Below are 20,498 nucleotides of genomic sequence, written 5' to 3'. Positions count from 1 at the left end.
TCGGAGTGAAGCACCTCCGTATCAGATTGGGGATCAAGTGTGGTTAGCTACCAGACATTTGCCACTCAAAGGGCCTCAAACTTTTAACCCAAAATATCTGGGACCTTATTCTATTACGGCAATAATTAACCCAGTGGCTGTTAAACTTGATTTACCAGCTAGTATGCGAATTCACCCTGTTTTTCATGTGTCACTTCTGAAACCAGTGGTACCCGGAACCCGACTACTCAAACCTCCAGAACCTATTCTAATAGATGGGGAGCCCGAATTCGAAGTGAAGAACATTTTAGACTGAAAAATGTTTAGGTCAAAACTGTTCTACCTAATTGATTGGAAGGGGTACGGACCTCAGGAGAGGTCGTGGGAACCCAGCGACCATGTGCATGCACCTCGATTAGTCAGAAAATTTCACCGACTCTTCCCAGACAAACCAAAACCCCCGGAGGGAACAACCTTGGGAGGGGCCTTGGGGGGGGGGGGGGGGAGTGCTGTCATGATGCCCGCTCCTGGGGAGCCGGTTCAAGCCCTGCGTCCCCGAAAGCGGACATCCAGTCCCCAAGGAAGGACCCAGCAACCCCACATAGGGGCCCTTTGGACAGTGTCCTGGCGCCTATGGCGCCAGGCTCATAAAAGACATCAGTCCTGGTGCCATAGGTGCCAGGCTCATTATGGGAGTGCTTGGGTGCACTTACCTGATGCAGACCATGCTGCAGGATCCCGGCCTCCTTGAGGCCTGAAAGGAACTACTTTACCTGTGGGACTAATTTACCATCAAGGCGTGGTCGGGGAAGGATATATACCTGGAACTTCTTCCAAGGCTATTTAAACCCCACCCGAACAGCCACACGTGCTTCGCCACGCCTGCCAGCATCCTGGATCACCTGCAAAGGAAGAGAAGAAGAGAACAGAAGAAGGAAAAGTCCTTACCTGCTAAATCCGCATCCCGGAGACATCTCGCCGACAATCCTGAAAAGGAAGACTTTTATTTAAAAGCTCATCGCGTCGATCGCTGCAGCGCCGCATTTCACTCACCTTTTCAGGGCGCCTCCGTGTTCAGCAGCGATCATCCGGATTCGCAGTCACGCCCCAGCACCTAGGGAGAACAAAAGGTGAGAGAGAGAAGGGAATAAGGAAAGCTAAATCTCCATGTTAAGACTTACCAGTTGATTCATTCCCTCTTCATTTCGGGTCCGCGCCGCATCCTGGCATTTCCGGACCCCGGCCACTAAGGGGAAAAAGAGACATTAGCGTTAATGAGCAAATGAAAAGACATTACCAAAAAACGCTCATTAAAGACTTACCCGATTTCTACAAGGATTTCACCTCTCATCTCGGGTCGGTGCCTGTTCCCCGGCATTCCGTACCCCGGCCCCTATGGGGAAAAAGACACTAGCATTAGTACATTAATGCATGGACACAAGGGGAACCTCTTATCAAAAAACTTACCTGGAAGCAAAGCAAGTTTGGTTCTCACCAATCCGAAAATCCAGTGAAGTAACTGGATACCAACGCGCTCCTGCATCAGAAGCAGGATGGAGAACTCGTCCTTCCAGACCCTAAGGTGAGACGCTACGAGGAATCACAGAAGGGTTTCGAGGAGGGTGAGAGGGGAAAGTGGGAGGCCGATTGCATTACCCTGCAGACAGTTAATCCCCTATTTTCGCCTACAGAAGGATACTTCTGCGAGCCAGACAAGCCAGATTTGGGGGCCCGGTCCAGTCCATCTTCCGAACCCTGCGCATCACCTTAGAAGAGGTCACAGCAGCGCGAACCAGGCCAGTGCCTCCGTGGGAGTCAGGTGAGCGTTACAACGTCCTGACGGAAGTCAGTCGCCCGGAGCCAACCCCGTCGTCGTAGGCAAACTCTGTTGCCCAGCTGGCGGAACCCGGTATCGGCAATATCGGTTGCCACCATTATGGCGTGGTCCGACGCCACCTCGCCTTCTTGAAGTATTTCCAGGGCCTCGGGCCTCTTGTCGTCCGGTAGGAAGTCCAATATGGGGCCCAGCTTAAACCAGAGCTCCCTGTCGTAACGGGCCACGATCGGCAGGGCGTTGGCCGCTAAGATCGTCGTCGCCGCTGACGAAATGACCCGTCGCCCCATGGTGTCCAACTTCTTTCCCTCGCCGTCCGGAGGGGAATTCGACGTTGAGGCTCCTGACCCCGCCGCTTTCTTCTTCGCCGCCGCCGAGACGACCGAGTCTGGCGTTGGCTGGGCCCTGAGGCACAGGGGAGCGGTCTCAGGGACCCGGTACTTCTTCCCGTACCGGTCCCGTTTGGCTGGTGCCGTGGAGGGGTTCTTGAGTACTGACAGGCCCTCCTCCCAGATGTCATCGATTAGAGGCACCGCGATGACAGTCTTTCTCTTGGCCTCCTGGCGCTGATAGAGGAAACCTTCCTTTTTCTGCTCCTCCGGGCAGAGCTGGAACAATTTGGACGCCCTGGCGATCATGGCGTGGAATGAGCCAATCTCGTCGGGCGGAGATGCCCGTGCGACGGGAGACCCGTTCCGTCGCCCTCAGAACCCGTCATCGAGCCCACCGCACCGTCATCTCCCGACTCGTGGGAGGATGAGGAGGGAACTGCAGGCCTTACGGGGGCGAGCGGAGGAGAGGGTTGGGTCCTCTGTCGTTTGTTCTGAGGACTTCCCGACGGGCCAGGTTGCGGGTCCTCCGGCCTGGGCCGTGGTAATCTCGTCCTTATCTCAGAGCATAAGGACTGGATTGCAAACAAAATGGCCGCCGAGCTATCCTGAGGCCTAGGTTCCGGCTGCGTCGGAAGGGAAGGCTGCTCTTCCTCGCCATCGTCGTCTTCCTCGGTTATCTCCCGAGGATCTTCCTTGCGGGACCGAACCTTCTCGAATTGTACTTCGCGATTCCTCGCGACCTCGGTCAATTCCCCCTCCGAGGCTGACTCCGAGCTCGAGGAGGCTACCGTGCACCCTCCCCCCCTTGTTCTATCATGGGGGCCATGACGGTGGGCTGAAAAGAGGATTCCCTCCTTGGCGGCAGGGAAACTCTAGTCCCCGAGGCAGTCTCCGCTGGCGGGGTCTCGCCGCGATCGCCTCGATAGAGGCCTTTGCCTGCTGGGTAGGGGCCTTCACCACCTTAGGTGCGTCCTGGGCCTTCTCCTTAGGGGGAGGGGTGACGCCTCACTCCCCCTCTCCCGAGATCGGACGGGGCTTCTCCCGAAGCTTATCCGGGGTCTCGGACTTCCTCTTCCCTGAACCGGAGCGCTGGCTCGTGGTTGACGGTACTGGGGAAGGTGCGCCCTGCCTGGCGACCGAAGAGCCCGACCTTTCGGCGCACCCGGAGCCAGCGGACTCGCGGCGCTTGGCCTGGTGTTGGGCCCCCGTCGCCGGGTCGACCCCGCACAGGACTTAGAAGCCCGCTCGGACCCTTTCTTCTTCTTCTCACCCGTTGAGCCCTTCTCCAACCAGCTGGCGAGACGAGATCGACGGTCCCTCATGGTCCGCTCCGACAAGTTCTTGCAGAACTGGCAGTCCTTCTCTACATGAGTCTTGTCCCCATGAAGACAGTAGAGGCATCGCGAATGTTCTTCCTCCTTAAACACATTCTGCAGCTCGCATCCAGGGCAGCTGCTAAACAGCTTGGATCCGGGTGACAAACTCGTGTCCTGGGCCATCTCGAAGTAGGCCGCGAATCTTCTGGAATCCTCCAAGAGGTTGATTCGACGAAATCTTCACCCTTGAGGGGCGTAGGAAAATCCTGCAACGGGTACCCGTTAACAGGAGTAGAAACGGTGGAGCTTGAGGCTCAATTAACCGAAAAAATTTGAAAATTCACCTGAAAAAGCGCGAAACACGCAGTAAAAGCTCGAGAGCTAAGCACGAGGACTCCCAACACTTGAACGTGCGGTAAAAATCTCAAGATGGCTGCCAGAGGCGGGGCTTAGGGAGATGGCAGTCATTGGTTGTGGTCAGTATGACGCAGAGATCAGTGATTGGTTACTACTACGAAAGACAGATCAGAAACGAAACGGATACTGATTTTTTCTTTACCGAGGATTCCCAGCCTGACGACGGGGAATATTCATGAGCATGTGAATCCATGCCAGACCCCATGCTGGAGAATTAATGGTTCTTTCAGGATATTGCTGCTCGTATTTAACTTAGGTTTGTTTTTGCTATTGATACTGGAGGCACTTCTAGTTGTTCCTGGAGTCCGAAGCTCCTTTTCTGATTCAGCCTGTAATATTTCCATCCTTTTCACACAAGTAAGTTTCTCCTGGTTTGTGTCTTGATATACAGGTGGTTTTTCATTCAACTCTCCCCTAGCAGGTTTGTGCTCCTTGGAGTCTCGTGGAATGATCGTTTGGTTCTGAAGATGAACCTGGATTAGGGGGCGAGTTTCCACATTACACTCTGTTGCCGGATTGTGTGTGTTTCCATTACAAGTTTCAAAGTTCTTGGGGTCGGTGTCTACAGCTTGCTCCAGAAGATTTGGTTACTCCTTTCTGATCCACATGCCAAGATCTCGGCATCCGTCAAGTCATACAGATCATTATTTGTTATATCTTCCAAGGGTTTGGCGGTTGATGATTGAGGCATATTCTATATCCTGTCCAGTCCTGGACCCTTTCGTTGCTCCAAAATATATAAATATGAATTGGGTGTCAGGGGGTAAGGCTTGCGGATTCATGGAGTCTGTCTTTTTGGCTTTAATAGTTTTTTGAAGATTTTCACATTCCATGCCTTTTCCAGTGTCCCCCCACTAGCTGCATCCTTTGCTAATGGTTCCCCTTCTTGTAGTGGAGGGACGAGGAGTGAACCTTTTAGTGAACAGGGTTCCTGAGCAGTGTCTGCCATCAAACGAGCTTGATTCCTCGTATGGGGATTGGCAGTTTTTAACTCCATGCGGATATATAAACTATATGCTGATTCTAAGATGAGGCCCTTTCCAAGTTAAGCTGAGATGATTTTACTCTCGTTGCTGTCACAGCTGCACTGTTTTGTCTGGCGCCCCAGTGTCCGTGATCGAGAAACCAGGAACCCCACGGAACACAAGAAACACTCTCACAATGTTCCCACATGCGGGTGGGTGTTTTGAGTGTTGCCGCTGCCTCCTGCTGCAATGAAAATGGTAGAGAGACTAAAGTCTACCAATACAAAAAACACTCTCAACACTCCTGTTACAATAAGGAGTCCTCACCAGGGTGCTGATAACTGGAGTCTTTTTGAAGTAGGTATACAGAGGGAGGGGTCTGAGTTAGAATAGCCAGCATCAGAGTTACAGTCCGCGGAGGGGTTCCACCATCTTGGTTCTTTTTGGGTCCTGTGCAACAGGGTCAGGAGTCTAACCCTGTCAAGAAGGGATGGGGACCCCTCTCAGCCTGGAGTGGGAGGCCTACCAGTGTGGGAACTAGAGCCATTCCTGCACCAGATCGGGAAGGCGGCAGTTGGAAGGTCCCCAGTCCCTGTCCCTAAGTAACTTTGTCAGTCAATGAAGTACCACTCTGATCACCCCATACCTCTCTCTACAATTGCTGGCCAGTCTTTTTCAGTTTTTTTTCAGATAACTACAAGAACCAGCAGCCTCAGCGGTGAACCGGGGAGAGAGCAGCCACAAGAGACACTCCACGGACGCTAATTATCAACGCACCCCAACCGCACTGTAATACATGAGAATCGTAATGTGATGAAGGAGGAACGGGCGCATATATGGAATGCTGCCATCAGCTTTCCTCAGCAGCAACACTCACCTGCATCATAGCCGCAGACCTACTGGCTGAAACAGTCCATCAGAAACAGCTGTTCCTTACTGACAAGAGAGCTATGAAGCGGCTCGTTAACAGGAAGTGTCACAATCACACGTTGGACTCTATCACAAACTGGAAGCAGTGGGCCGCCATCACCAATTCATGGTGGGCCTGCACGAGAGAAAGGGGTGGAGTTTAGTCCTTTTATGTGTTCTATTGTATGGAACACCTCACGGGCAGGGAAGGAAGGGCAAGATTCGCCAGGAAAGTAGGAGAGAGCCAATGGGGTCAGAAGTGAGAGAATATAAGGACAGCAGGAAACTGGGTTCTTCGGGTGAGGTCAGAGGAGGAGGTGGCAGACCCACAGACCAGGAGGTGGAAGGAAGAAGGAAGATGTAGAGGAGTGAGGTTGCGATTTCTAGAAAAGGTGAGGTATTGGCTGGTGAGAGAAAGTGGTACTGTGCTGTGAATGTGTGTTCAAGTTGTATGGGAGAGAGTGGTGGTAGGAAGATCAGGAGTGAGTGAAAGGGTGACTCATGTGAGTGAAAGAAGGGTGCTTGTGGAGGGAGTAGTAGTGTGGAGGGAGGAGAGGTAGTAGTGTGAATGGAGCAGTGGTAGTGTGGAGGGAGGAGTGGTAGTAGTGTGGAGGAGGAGTGGTAGTAGTGTGGAGGGAGGAGTAGTAGTGTAGACAGAGGAGTAATACTCATGGAGAGCAGTGGGAGTAACCATGGTGTGGAGGCAGGAGTAGGTATAGTTTGTAGAGGAGGGAGTAATACTATAAATAGTAGGGAGTAAAGTCTAAGTGAAAAAATATTACAGTTCAGAAGGACCAGACAGGGTGTAGACCTGTGTTGAAAGTTATTGGATAGAAACCCTACATTGTTCCCAGAGGGAGGCTAGAATTTGCCTTTAAGCCATCACCAAATGCTAAATAGCTTTTAGATAGTAGGGGTTATTGATCACTAGCACCAATCCGAGGCCAAGGGTTAGGGTGGGATTGCCATCTCCAGGTGAGCGGGTGAGAGCAAGAGAGCGGGTGAGAGCAAGAGAGAAGGGGGGGGGGTGACAGGGAGACAGAGTGGGTGATTGGAGAGAGACTGCTATGAGGCCCATTGGAAATCAAATTAAAAAACCATTGAACCGCATCTGGGAGTTAGTTTGTTCTTGAGACCATCTGAGACACCTCGTGAATTTCCTGAAACCACCCATAGTTGATTCATCTTTAGAACACTTTTGAAGAAGTAAGCCTCTGGAGCCTGGTTCGGAGTATAGTCTCTTCCAGTGTCCTCTGCCAGAGAGGTGAAGACTTGAGACTTCCAAGGAAGAGGCAAGCTCTGCTCCCCACCCATCCAAAGGGGACAGTTAGGATGAACAGCTGACTGTCGAAGACTCTCTGCAACTGAGATACTGGTACCCAGGAACCTGCTACTAGGGGTGGCGAAACCATACAAGTGTGTTATAAAAGCCTTAATAGTTGTGAAGTGCAGAAAATTTACTTAGCTGGCCTTCAGAAACCCTGAAATGGGTCTCCCAGAAAATCATGAAGCAGCCCAGAGCCTGTTTTCTGCCTCAAGACACTTTTTGCACAGGCCCACCACCTCTCGCAGACTTCAAGCGACTACAGGGTGCTGCATTGGATACTGAAAGAAGTTTGGAGCGGTTTACCTGCACCTCTCAACCGTTTCAATGCTGACTCGACCTGGAAGACTTCAAAGCTTGACGACACAACAGCTACCTCGACCCTGAAGCAGCAGTAGACTCGCTGAGAACTGCCAACTTGATCCAGTGACAGCCAACATCAAGCTTATCTCGACACGGACTCAAACCACCGGATATGGCCTTTCCTCTTTTGTAATGGTTTGGCAGGTGAAGAACGATGGTCTGGAGGGTTGTCCAGAGCAATGCCAGAGGGTAATATTAATTCCAAACCTTCCAGCCATCACCTGGGTCCTGTGCCTGTGGTGCAAAGACACTCAAGCTACACCTCCCCGATGAGGCCCAACAAGCCTGAAACATGTCTGGATGCTTGTGGTCTCATGCACAAGGGATGTGTCCAAGAAGTCTGGGCAGGACTTCCCTGTTGGGAGGTGGGTATCAAGCCTGATTTGCATATGTTTTTTCCCCTTTTGTAATGGCTTGGCAGGCAAAGAACGATGGGCTGGAAGGTTGCCCAGAGCAATGGCAGAGGTTAGGATTAATTCTAAACCTTCCAGCCATCACCTCTTGTTTTGCTCAAACCACTGGAAGCCATTGTCTTGACACTGCTTTGATCCATTGGGGGATCCTGGCTCAAATTGACTTGAGCACTACTCGCCAATGGGAAGACAGGTGTCTAATGCAGCCCCCTGAAGCCCAGCTTGAAAAAATTCTGCTCCACTGCTCCAATTTTTTTTAAAAATAGATTCTATTGGTGGGTGTGTCACCTCAGGCTGCCTTATTAAGTGGCTAGATAATACTCCACTTTCTACATTTTCCTAAAGGCATGCTATTTTTAATGACATTGCTGCTAACGTATTGGCAGTCCTCCCCCTCTCTACAAGAATCAGAGTGCCTTTTTTTTTTTACTATACAGTCTGCCTTCGTTGAGCTCTCTCCAACAGGGCAGATGTTTGGTGTTTTTAATTAGTTGTGTGCATTTTTAGTTCGCTAAAAGTTCCTAGTTTTGCAGAACATTGGACATTCTTGTATTTTGTATTCATTGTATTATGATGTTTGGGTTGTTATACACAAGTGTTTTCGTGCCTTGAAACACTTGTGTATAGGCGCGTTATAGATATCATATCATATACTCTTACCAGCTCACATCCCCTTCTGAAGAATACAGCCTGCGGTCAGCCTATGCTACCTTAAGAGACGAAGGAGGTATACCATTCAGGTTGTCCCTTGTTCACATGTGTGTTTGTGATCACTGTTTGTGTATTAGCAGTGTGGGGCTGAGTAGGCATTTTACCATTGCTCATCCTTTCAGAACAGCAGTCATTTCGTCACACCAATTATTAGCCCTCAGAAACAGGAGAAGGCTTAGACTTCTCTTAAACACTTCATCTACCTCCACAAGCTATCTCACTAGTGATAGTATTGGAAGAAATACCTGAACGTTTAGCCAAGTATATGGAAGGTATTTTGTCGCTCATACTTAACAATTCATTTTCTCAACACCTGATACTGCCCGGGAAGCAGAACAAAACTTACGGTAAGAAGGGTCCCCCTGAGGTGGACCACAAAGTCCATATACAGGAAGGTTCAACTGCTTTAACTTTCAGGTCAAAATAGAATAAGTGTGCAGTCTTTATTATCAAGGTATACAGTCTTTATAACGAAAATGTTATGTTGAATGCACATAACAAAGGTTTTATAACGAAAAACATAACGAAAATGTATGTGGGGGTGGGGTAAAGGGTTACATTTTGTGGGGAAACGGTTGGGGTGGGCTTTTAGGGGTGGGAAATGGGGGTTGGAGGGACCCCCATAGAAAAATACATTTTTTATGTTGTTATAAAAAGTGCATTCTACATAAAATGTGTCATTATAAAGACATATAACCTATTATCAATTATACGTCTCATCCAGGACACAAAATGAACCCTATCTTTTTGGATTTTTAGAACTCTCATATCCTAGTGCATTATCTCCCTATAAGCCATGGGCTCCTTATGGTCTTACCTCTGTCTAAAATAGCTTGGTGCATCTTTCAAACAGCTACCCTTGTCCATCCGTGGGTCATCAAGTTCCTCCACAGGGACCTTCCCTGACGTATTCAAGATGCCATAGTCGTCCTCATACTAAATTCATCCCTCACCCATTAGGACTGAGGAATAGATTCACACCTATAGCTTTCCTGTGAGGTACTGATTGACTGCCCACTGAAAATGTGGCATGGAGTGACCTGACTGGAGCAAATCCCCTTAGAATCACTTGCGGTTTGATGGCTCCTGCAAAGTTGATCAAGCTTTGTCACCATCTCTGTCCCAAAATGATTCAGGGGGGGGGCACAGCCAATCAACTTCTTGAGGGGAAGGTGATTTTGAAGGTCGATGTCAGGGATCCAACTCCTGATTTGCCAGGCATCTTTTGGAGTTGTAGGTCCAATGGGTGAGGCCATAATCAGAATTTTTCTTGCAGATTTGTTACTTAGGGTCTAGCCGAAATGGCATCAAAAACCCAAGTATGATAACTCGAGATTACCCATATTACCCATTGCTTTGATATTTTATTCTAATAGACTTGGAGGGCTGTTGAGTTTGGCTGTGATGGATATGCAGCAACCCATATCACTGCTACTCCCAGTGTCAGTAGTGGTTGTATTTAGGGGACTGCTAAATTTGCTACCCATCCATCGCAATTTGATTGTTTATGTTTCCCAGCACACTGGTCATAATATACTAGTTCTTATGTTGAAAAATTGGTGGGATTCATTTTATAATCCTTAATTTCAGACAAACGATTGCCTTCATATGCGTAATGTGATGAATCTGATGATGTTATCACTCCTTCTCCTGGGGAAAGCTCACACCATATGGCCAGGGGATGGAAGTCGCTACCTGATCCTGACCCTGGGGGTGGTTACATGAGGGAAGACAACATGAGGGGAGGTGACCCTCGAGGGGGTGATGTATTATCGGATAAGACATGGTATTCCCTTTTCCCTCCTAGAGATACCCCTTCCATTTCCCATGCCTTGATGTTATTTGTGCTGATTCCCTTCAACCATCCATCAGATCTACTGGTAACACTTTCCAATACTCTATACACAGGACACCAAGAACTGTCTACAACTCCCTTACATCTAACAAGACTGGGACGAGGAGGCTGAATGGAGTAATGCAGATCACCAGGGACGAGAAGCACCAGAGACACTCCAGTGTTTGAGCGTGTGCTAGGTGCCTGGACATTTAAAAGCTTTAGCCAGCATGAAGTGAGAAAACGCTGCCTGGGGTAGTCGAGCCCCCTCTGTGTTGACCGAGGGACTAACTAAGTCAAGACGACAGTGGACCATGGCAGGCTCGGGAGGAAGGCAAGAGACAGAGGACTGCAGAGGTCGGTTTGCCGTGCAGCGAGAGGGAAGAAAAAAAACTTCCTAGCGGCCAACAGAACCTGGACCCAGCCTCACCGCCACCCGAACATGCTGTGAGAGGCATTTCTCTAAGTGGCATTCATGGATACAAAAGAACTGATGTAGAGTATGTTGCGACTCCATTCATTAAATTCCTGTGAAGTGACTTAGTAAAATGTTACTAACGTTATAATGTGAACATGGCGCGTCTGGTGGTATTCACCCAGAGAGGCTTCTATACTACATCATTTTGCTCTGACCCTGTATGGCTGTACTCAGTTGAGATAAGTTATTTGCTTGAGACACTATTTACTGATAAACTTGTCTGTGCCCATCCGTGCTGAGGATGGGCCACGGAACTACTCAAGGATGTATCTTGAGATTAGCCCCTATAGGCACCATATTTTTGTTTGGATGGAGCAGCCATGTGGATTCTGTTAGTCCATCGCCCATACCGCAACAAACCACTGGGGTACAATGATCCATCGCTCTAACTCTGTTGTTACTTAACACCCGTTCTGTACCGGCGCATGCAGACGAAATCCACCATCTTCTGTCTGATTGCCGCCCTTCCTTGCTATGCCTCACGGAGACTTGGCTCCAGGAGAGCTTGGTGCCAGCCCTTGTTCAGGCCATCCCTTGCGGTTACAGAATTATTCATCTTGACAGACCGCCATCCCAGCTTGGGGTAGGGATTGCGGCTATTTTTAGGGCTGAATTTACAGTGACTCACCTTAACAGCCCCCATTGCCATGGAGGCTTTGCTCCTAAGGTGGGTGATTTCACCAGCTTTTACCTGCCATGTTATGCTTATCCACCGCCCCCCAGGCTTCTACAGGGATTTTTTGGAGCGCTCCATGGACTTATTGGCAGACGTTCAAATGCAATACACGCATTTGGTGGTTCTTGGGGACCTCAATCTGAAATGTAACTGCCATAGGCACCCAGTTTTTAACTCTTTTTGACAGTGTCTGATTTAGAGGTGGAACAACATGTGGTAGGACCCACCCATAAATTGGGCAATACACTTGAACTGTTTTTTTCAACAAAAAAAAAGCCTTAGTAGCCCTGCGGTCAGTCGAGCCTGTACTTTGGACAGATCACCATTTGGTGACCTGTATGCTAGAACCTGTAGGGGCTCTGCCTAAAACCCCCTCTTGCAGAGTTTGTCAGTGCTCCTGGCGCACGGCTGATATTCAAATTGTGGTATTGTCAGTTGATGCTAAGTGCAAGGTGGCTCCAACTACCTCTTTCTCACTGCTCTCTCACGCATTACTTGAGGTAGCAGATGTGGTAGCTCCACTGCGATTCATACAACCATGCAGGCTGCCGTCAGAGCCCTGGTTTTCTGATTTATTGAAGGCCGTCTGGCTCAGATTGAGACAGGCGGAGTGAATACGGCGTAAGGCTTACGACCCTATATGTAGAATACAGTACAAGGTCTGTTCAGAAGCTTATTCATCAGCTATCATAGCTGCAAAGACACTTTATCTAACTAGGAAAATTGAGTCCTCCTTATGCCAACAAAAAGCTCTTTTCTTAGCAGTTAAATCTCGCTCTTCATCAGCTAAACTGGTTCGCAACGTCGCGCCCAACCAGGAATTGTGCAACGCATTGTCACAATTTTTTATTACAAAGATTGAGACTATTCGTGGGAACATCTCAGTGGAGGGCGAATATTCCTACCAGTGAGAATAATCTGCCTGAACAGATGGGTTTGACCGGATTAACAGACTGATCGTCTTTCCTAGGTTCTCGGAAGAGACAGTACTTGCTGCCATTCATAAGATCAAGTCATGTGCCCCTTGCGACGCAGTCCCTTTGGCTGAATAGAGGGGTCCAGTCCGTCACTGGACCCCTCTATTCTTTCTAATTTCAGTCCCATCTCTCTTCTTCCTTTACTCACTATGCTTTTGGAGTCTCTGGTGACACCTTTACTTTCTACATTCCTTGAATCTTTCAACCTCCTAGATCCTGCTCAGTCTGGTTTTATGCCAGGCAGGGGCACGGAGAAGGTCTTGGTGTCTGTCCAGGACGACATGGCCAGGCTGGTGGACGCAGGAGGGTGGGCGCTCTGATTCTGTTAGATCTTTCAGCGGCGTTCAACACCATCGACCTCCCCACCCTGCTGTCCCGCCTAGATAGGCATATCCAGGCAAGTGCTGGCCTGGTTCTGCACGTTCCTGGCTGATCATACCCAGACTCTCTCTATGCCCCCTTTTCGATCTGGCCCCTGCCATCTTAGTTGTAGCGTGCCACAGGGCTCTTCTGTGTCTCTTATTCTCTTTAATATCTACATCTGTGTACTTGTGAGTCTCATCCGCTCCTTCAGCATCAGGTGCTATTCTTATGCCGACGACACCAAGCTTCTTATCCGTTTAGGTCTTGATCAGGCTGCGGTGTCGTCAGGCCTTCAGAGGTGCCTAAGGGCCGTGGGGGACTGGATGAACCACAATTGGCTTAAACTGAATGGTGATAAGACTGAGGTTCTGGTGGTGGGTTCTCCCCCCGATCATACTATGGGTGTCCTCTTTCTGGCCCGCTTCTCTTGGCCCCCTTCCAGAAAAATCTGGGCGTGGTTCTATCAGTGTCCCTGTCAATGGACGCCCAAATAGTGGCAGTCTGCCAATCTGGGCATTTTCAGCTTAAAATACTGAAAAAAGTACTTACTATTATACTGCCCCTCCTTAGCCCATCGGTGGTTGCAGCTTTGGTGTTAAGTCATTTAGAATATTGTAACTCCCTCTATCTGGCGCAGCCGAAGGGTTTGGTCCTGCAACTGGAACGTTTGAAAACTTAGCAGCCCGCATTGCCACAGGATCGCCCTACGGGGCCCATATCTCACCAGTTCTGCGGGCCCTTCACTGGCTCAGCGCATCAGGTTTAAAGTGCTATGCATCGTCCACAGGGCACTGCATGATCAGGGTGCGGAATAACTTTGCACAAAGTTTACCCAGTATTTGCCTAGGCGCTGTTTGCGATCCGCATCAGCCGATTTACTCCATGCCTCTTCCGTCGTGTGCGGACTTGGGTTCGAGCCTTCTCCATAGCGGCAGCTTAGCTATGGAATGAGCTCCCGCCTGCTATAAAAACAACTCAGCCATTTGTCCTTCAGAAAGGCTGTTAAAACATATCTGTTTTAGGCGACGAGTTGTATTGGCTGTGGCTACGTACATTTTCCTCTCCAGCGCCATGATACTTTCAGATCGCAGTGAAATTCCCTTAACATAACATAACATTGTACATTTGGTAGTCTCTAGTAGACTGGTCTCTGATTGAGACCCTGGAATCTTTATGACATCATCATTCCACTTGACCGTGTTGGTTATTATATAGCCGATTATCTAATACTGTGCACTGGACAGTAGATGGGCAATGCACAATTAACATGTAGACACACTTTGTATGTTTAATACAGCAACTATGGACTTTTATGGAATGTCCACTCCATAAGCAGACCCGTAGTGTTTACATCACGTGACATTATTACGTACGTATGAGATTACGATCCCCTTTTGCTGCATAGTTTAAATAGGCGGCCATCTTGCTTCTGCCACGCAAATCTCTCCAGACTTGGTACCGCGTTCGCGGACACCGGTCATTCTCGGTAAGTAAGGAAGGCCCTTACTTTTGAGTCTGCAATTTTGTTGATAACTAGAGGTAGTAATCAAGCTGTGGATATTTGTTTATAGTGGTAATCTGTACACAATGTACAGGTCAATTACTTAGGAGGACACCATCTGATTATTTGTAGACTGTACTGGTAGATCGAAACTGGTGGGGTTTACCCAGCTGGATCATTTTGGATGTTACCAATCTATTCACATTTAGACTGGAATGAGCATTGATACCTTCATTGCTTTCACCCTGAATAGAAGTTAAGGTGTGATGCCCGTTTTGAGATTGTCCCACCCACAGCTTGTTGTTTTCTACTATAAGGTATTGGGTGATTGGCACCCTGTAGTGGACTGACCCACTTCCTTTATCTTTTTTCTCTCTTTGACCATTAGGTTGGACATATCCACATGTGGAACCATTGGTTCATTATTACGCATTCTACTGGGTTGGTAGATGCCTACATTGAGTAGAATAAGAAGAGATTTATGTTGATTCCTCCTGTTGAGCAGAATTCTTTTTTAGTTGTGGTGCTAAAAGTGCTACCTTTAAGCCAAAACTATTGTCATTGAAATAAGAGTTTTAACACAAGAGCTTCTACCAGGAGCTTTGAATGGGTTTACTGTAATTTTAACAAATGAAAAAATAGAGAATTACATTTTGACAAAACTTAAACAAACAATGAAAAAATATTGCAATTTATTTTTTATTTCCCTGAGTCCCCTAAATCCACACCCCCCCACCAGATTTAACCTCTTACCCCACATAAATATTTTTAAACGTTTTTGTTATTTTTTATTAGTTAAAATGTCATTCCCTAGGTTTTATTCAGTGTAATCACTGGATACCCTTTGAATGAGGGTCTCTACTGCTTTTTAATGCAGATGACATACGAGGATGGATTTGTGTATTCTGGCTATGTGTAGTTTGGCTATGTGTCTCACCCATTTAACGCCCATCTCTAAGTCAAATCTATATATGTTTTTTCTCCCATTCCCACCCATCTCCACTTTAACCACACCCCTTTTTACACTCTTTAGCTGAATTTGTATTGTGTGCTGAATGTGTCAGCCATTTTAACCTCCAAAATGGCAAGCCGCCATGTGTTAATGTTAATAAAAAGTTAATTGACTTGATTGATGCTTTTAAAGATATTAACTACAGTTTTTAATTTATGTAAAATATTTTAATGTATTTTGTATTAAAAATAAGTTATAGTTAAGTTTGGATCTAAAATGTCTCTGAAAATGCCCATGCACCAATTTTGTGGCGGTTGCTCTAGTGCTTTGAGATTGTAAGCAGCAGCTGATTGGGTTTGCAGTTTCTTAGTGATGTCACTATTATGTGATTGGCTCTCAAATATGTGCTTTTTTGCCACACTGCAGCCATTTTTTTTTCACTGAATCCTGCATTAAAATATCTGATTCTTTCTTCATTCATTTCGTGCGTGCAAAGCTTATTTATTGCCCAGTTTCCCAATTCATGTAAACCTGCATTTCCAGAAGGCAGGCAATTGTTTTTTCCCCCACAGGTGTGCAGTGGCCAGAAATATAAAGTGGCGGGTAGGAGCCTCTTCCTTTAAAATTGCTTCCATGTTACATATCAAAGTGGAGGAGTGTTGAGTCGCCATGGTGAAGTTGTACAAATCACAATGCAGAGTTTTATAATTAACTGATATGTTTCAAGTATCTCACAACATGAAATTATATTGTAGACATTTGTACAGCTCTCTATCGAAGATATGGGATGCAGAAAAATTGACATGAATGTGTTTAATTGGTGAAAATGTCAACTGTGATGCTGGAAATGCCTTATGGGGGGACAGGGCCTCATAGTCCTTGTCCTACCACTTCTTTCAGTGTGTTTTCTCTATGCATTCTGCCACTGAGGTCCAGCTGTACCTCTGGCAGTGCAGCGCTTCACATTTTCTGTTTTGGGAAGCCCTGTCTCTGTTCCCTTCCTCCTGAGTGGCTGCTGGGTGTAAAACACTACATATGTCTCTTTTCCCTTTCCTCCAGACTAGCTGTTGGGTGGAAATGCTATATATGGCTCTGGGGCTGCCTCCTGTCAGACTGACTGGAGCCTTATCAGGGGCGGTGTGTTGTGGGTACACCTAGGGGTGGGACCTGTGAGAATGGAGTCTGAAGTGAACTCCCATTCTGTGATATGGGTTTCTGAGTGTGCGATGCAATGAATGAGACAGCCCTGCCTGAAACGGACATAAATGCAGTTTAGTGTGCTGAAAGGCTGGTTACTTATCCCAATTCACATTCTTTGCTATGAGTGTCTGGGTGGAGTAAATGGCATGAATGTCTGTGAGCCTGATTGGCTGCCTGCCTGCCTGCATGAGCCTGGCCAAGCCAGAGTGAAACGGGACCAGACGTGTATATCTGGGGACCTCTCACTTACCAATTTGTTCAGAAGCTGAAGTTGAAGCAAGAAGAAGCTGTTTCTTGAAGCCCAGCTGGAGGAGAAGTCTGCTGCTACATTTCATCATGTAATCCAAAAGCTGCCATGTTCTTCCAAGGACTGACCCAGAGAGGGCCTGCAAAGGAAACCTCTCCCCAAGCTACAAGAGACCATCATGACACCTGCTGCTCTTCATCAGAAGTACCCTGGAAGCCAGTCCTGTGTGCCTGCTGTCCGGAGAAGGGGTCTTTGTGAGTCCTGAGGAAGAGCACCCGGACATCTTGAGTTAAAGAAGTCTATTGGTGTCACTGAGGGTCTGGAGGTGTTTTACGTGACCTATGGAAGCCGCTGCTGTCTACCCCCCAGAAGTGGGGGTACCCTGGCATAGTGCTGCTGGACACCTGGGGCTGTGAAAGTTCCAAACTGCCTAAGAAGATTTCAAGGGACATCCTTGCAATCATCACTGAACACGTTTTTCCCGCCAGAGTCGCTGAGTGAAGAGGAAGGTCTTTTGGTTGGTTTCCCACCACCAGAAGCTAATAAAGATGTCCCGAGGGTCCAGACTTGGTGAGGCTCTGAGGTCCACTCCAGTGGTCGAGTCCATGTGGCCAGAAGCCGTCCAGAATTCCGTGCTGTGGCTGCAACATCTAAGAACCGAACGTTGGAAAAACGCGATAATCTGAAACCCGACACCAAAAGTGACCTATGCACACGGCACCGCCAGAAGTCATCAAAGGGTGCCAGGGGTCTTAGTCTCATCTGCCAAGCCTTGAATGAACCCACAGCAAGTTTCCTCTTCATATGACTTCTATGGTCGGAGTAATCGTCGACCAAAGAAGAGCACCACAAAAAGTAAAACTGCTGCAATTCAGAAAAACTTTGGTTCCATTTGTCTTCTTGGACTCAGCATCCCAGTAGCTCCTTCTTCCAACGGGGGGGTCCATCCTCGGAGGGAATCGTAGAGTGAAACCGAGAAACTCTGCCACTTCGCCTGCCAAGGCAATAAAGGTACCGTGATGAGGAAGAGCATTTCTAGCCTCAGGAGTCGTCCAGGGGTCCAAGATTCGTCTTGGATCATGTTCTCCTGTGGCCGCTCAGGTACTTTGGGGTGGTAGAACCTTTTAACGAAAGTAGAAGGTTATTGAAAATTATAGGACTGGGCTGTAAAAGACAAGATAAGTTACTCCCTAACTTTTCCATTACAGGTTGCCCAAGTGGGGGCGGGGGAGATCTTCACACAGAATTGTATATCTAGTCTAAAGAAAGAATTCTGCCACTGCTCACAACTAACCTGCCTTTCTTCCCTATTCTATGCTGATACACCCCACTTAAGAATTCACATGCCCATTTAAACCTGTCTGCAGTTAGTGCATCTCTTACTGAATTTAAGTATTGTGTGGTACCACAGAGTGTATATATTTGCCATTCTTTAAATAAGTATTTCCAAGTACACAGTGTTATTATTTAAATGGATATATTTTCCTGAATCTTATTTTATATAAAGAAGCTGTATTACCACCTAACAGTGTGTGGATATTCCTTTGTGGGGGCTTTGGGAATTCACTGTACTTAAGAATCAGCCTGCATCACCTTCTGAATGCTTAAGCCTGGCTGCTCGCCCATTGCTACCAAATTGAGAGCCCTGGCTGGGGTGCTCTTTTTTATTTTTATTTAGGGGACGCCGAAAGCCCATAGGCATTGGGGCGTCATGAACACAAACACAAAAGTACAACAAAGACTGGACAGGAATGCTGCTGAAGCTCAGTCTAAACAGAGGAGTATTATTGAAAGAGCAAGGTTTTTAACTGTCGGCGGAATCTTTTGCAGTCCTCTAGTTGTCCAAGGTCGGTGGGAAGGGCATTCCAAAGCCTACCTGAGGTGACCTGGAATGACCTCCCAAGGCCATTAGTCTGCTTAAAGCTTGGATTGTTGACCAACGCTAGAGTCGATGAGCGGAGCATTCTTGTTGGATTATATGAAGACACCATTTTTTTAAGGTAAGCTGGTATAATACTGTAAAAGCATCTATGAACAAACACTACTGCCTTGAATTGGACACATGCTTGGACAGGAAGCCAGTGTAGATCTTGACTACTGGTAATACGTTCTTGTCTGATCTTTCCTTTAACGATTTGCACAGCATCATCTTGTGTGACTTGTAGCCTTTGCAGGCTTCTTTTATTTGTGTCTATCAATAGAGCGTTACCATAGTCGAGTCTAGAGAGTATTCTTCCCTGTGCGATAGAAACTCAGTTGGCTTCAGAGAGGAGGGGGGGGGGGTGTTCTTCAGCAGACAGAGATAGTACGAACAGTTTTTTTAGAGTATGAGCGACATGAAATTCAGTGTTAGGTGAGGGCTCGAGATGGATGGCTAGAGTTTTAAGCTTCTTGGAAACCCTGTATACTGCAGTCATGGATCGAGAAAGACTTATCTATGTTCAAGTTTACACCTGGCCTGAGATGAGATGAAAATCAATAACTACGTTTTATTCCCATTCAAACACTTCCAATTGTGATTCATCCAGGATTCAATCCAAGTGTAGATATGCTCCGGATTCATTGGGCCTCATTACACGTTGTGCGGTAAGGGATTAACGTTACCGGTAAGGGAATACCGGTAACGTTAAATCCCCATGCCAATTACGACCCGGATTACCGCTATTAGCGGCACCGCTAACTACGGTGCCACTAATAGCGGTCAGTTCGCGTGCGCGCGACACTTCATCCCGTAAATAGCGCCATGCCGCTAATAGCCCACCATCACAAGCAATGCGGACATGCTAATAGCGTCATGGTAAAACCCCTTACCGGCATGGCGCTAATACCGGCATCGCGAACCACCCGTTAAAAGAACAGAGCAGTGTTCCCACCTGCCACAGGTGGACACAATCAGCACAGGTGGAGGCAATGGAGACTGTGGCAGCACAAAAGGAGCACACCACACCCCTTTCCACACCAAGATGGTTCCAATACTAGCAGCATTACATGGGCTGGAGGACATGATTGCAGTGCAGCAGCAACAACAACAGGCAGCACAGAGGAGACGCAGGAGGAGGAGTAGGGCAAGACAGGCGCAGCAAGCACCACCAGGACACCTAGTCATAGCACAGAGGCAGCCACCAATCCCCAGGATCAGAGCCAGTCCATTTAACCTAACCCCTGAGCAGATACACACCCTGTACCGTCTGGACCGGGATACCATCCCCAGCATCGTGGACATGATACATGACATTGTGAGCCTCAGACATCAGAACTGCCATCCCCCCTCTACTGAAGGTGGTGACTGTGATCCACTTCCTGGCCACAGGCACCTACCAGCATACAGTGGGGCAGATGCATGGCATCTCACAACCAGTATTCTCACGCACGCTGAACCAGGTTCTGGATGCCCTCCTGAAGCATGCACGTGAACACATATTCCTGCCCCGGACTGCCCAGGAGATTGCAAACACCAAAGTTGGCTTCTATTCACTGGCAGGCATCCCAAGTTGCATCGGGGCCATCAACTGCACCCATGTGGAATTGGTGGTCCCACATCACAATGAAGTAGTCTATCGAAATAGGAAGCAATTCCACTCCATCAATGTCCAAATGGTATGTGACGCTAACAAGATAATCACACATTCTTGTGCCCGATTTCCCAGATCAACCCATGATTCCATGGTCCTGCGGAACTCAACCATACCACGCTACATGGAGCGACA

The 20,498-nt window shown here is 47.9% G+C and overlaps 1 protein-coding gene across 1 annotated transcript in view; it reads right to left on the bottom strand.

The window, feature by feature from the left end:
- The window catches only part of AVL9 (AVL9 cell migration associated), a 933,501-nt gene that overhangs the window by 342,027 nt on the left and 570,976 nt on the right, over nucleotides 1-20,498 (bottom strand). The gene's annotated exons all lie outside the window — the stretch shown is intronic.

This window comes from Ambystoma mexicanum, chromosome 5p (genome assembly GCF_040938575.1).
Source record: "Ambystoma mexicanum isolate Mex_15411 chromosome 5p, UKY_AmexF1_1, whole genome shotgun sequence".
Lineage (NCBI taxonomy): Eukaryota > Metazoa > Chordata > Amphibia > Caudata > Ambystomatidae > Ambystoma > Ambystoma mexicanum.
Note: the sequence above shows the minus strand (reverse complement) of the source record. Positions and strands in the feature narration are given on the sequence as shown.